Here is a 598-nt window from a genome sequence, read left to right as displayed (position 1 = left end):
GTAAATGGCAAGAAATTGAAATTGCGGAATCTTAAATTGCATGAATTAAAGAGCGAGAAGCTAAATTTCTGAAATTAAAAAGGGATCGGGGTGATTGCATGAATTTAATTGCAGAATGTAAAGAGAAAGTGGTAGATCAGAAATGGGGAATTCATTGGGTTTCAGGAGATATTGAGATCTCCGAATCAAAACATTTTTATCCCTTCCTCAACCAATGCATTCATTGAATTTTTGCTTGGCAATCTTATATGATTGGATCCCAATCCCTTGGCTCACCAATTCTCTCTAAAAACAAACAAATTCCCAATCCCTTGGTTTAAATGTTCATAAGAAGAGATGACGCTCGGTCACTGATTATACCACACAGTTTCATGAACCACAATTTGGAGGGATTACATGTCACAATATCCATCCAAACCCCAATCCAATTCACTGTGAGAAAGCTTGTCTAGCATGAATCCTCCATTCCTTTCCCAAGGTTCCGAGGGATTCCAATTATGGATAGTTTCTTTCCCAAGACAACTAACCAATGGAATTAGATCGAGAAGCTTTCTAACAAAATTCAAGAGAAAAGATTGAAGAAGAAGATAAAAACTAT

This window comes from Arachis duranensis, chromosome 4 (genome assembly GCF_000817695.3).
Source record: "Arachis duranensis cultivar V14167 chromosome 4, aradu.V14167.gnm2.J7QH, whole genome shotgun sequence".
Classification (NCBI taxonomy): domain Eukaryota; kingdom Viridiplantae; phylum Streptophyta; class Magnoliopsida; order Fabales; family Fabaceae; genus Arachis; species Arachis duranensis.
This window is presented reverse-complemented; position numbering follows the sequence as displayed.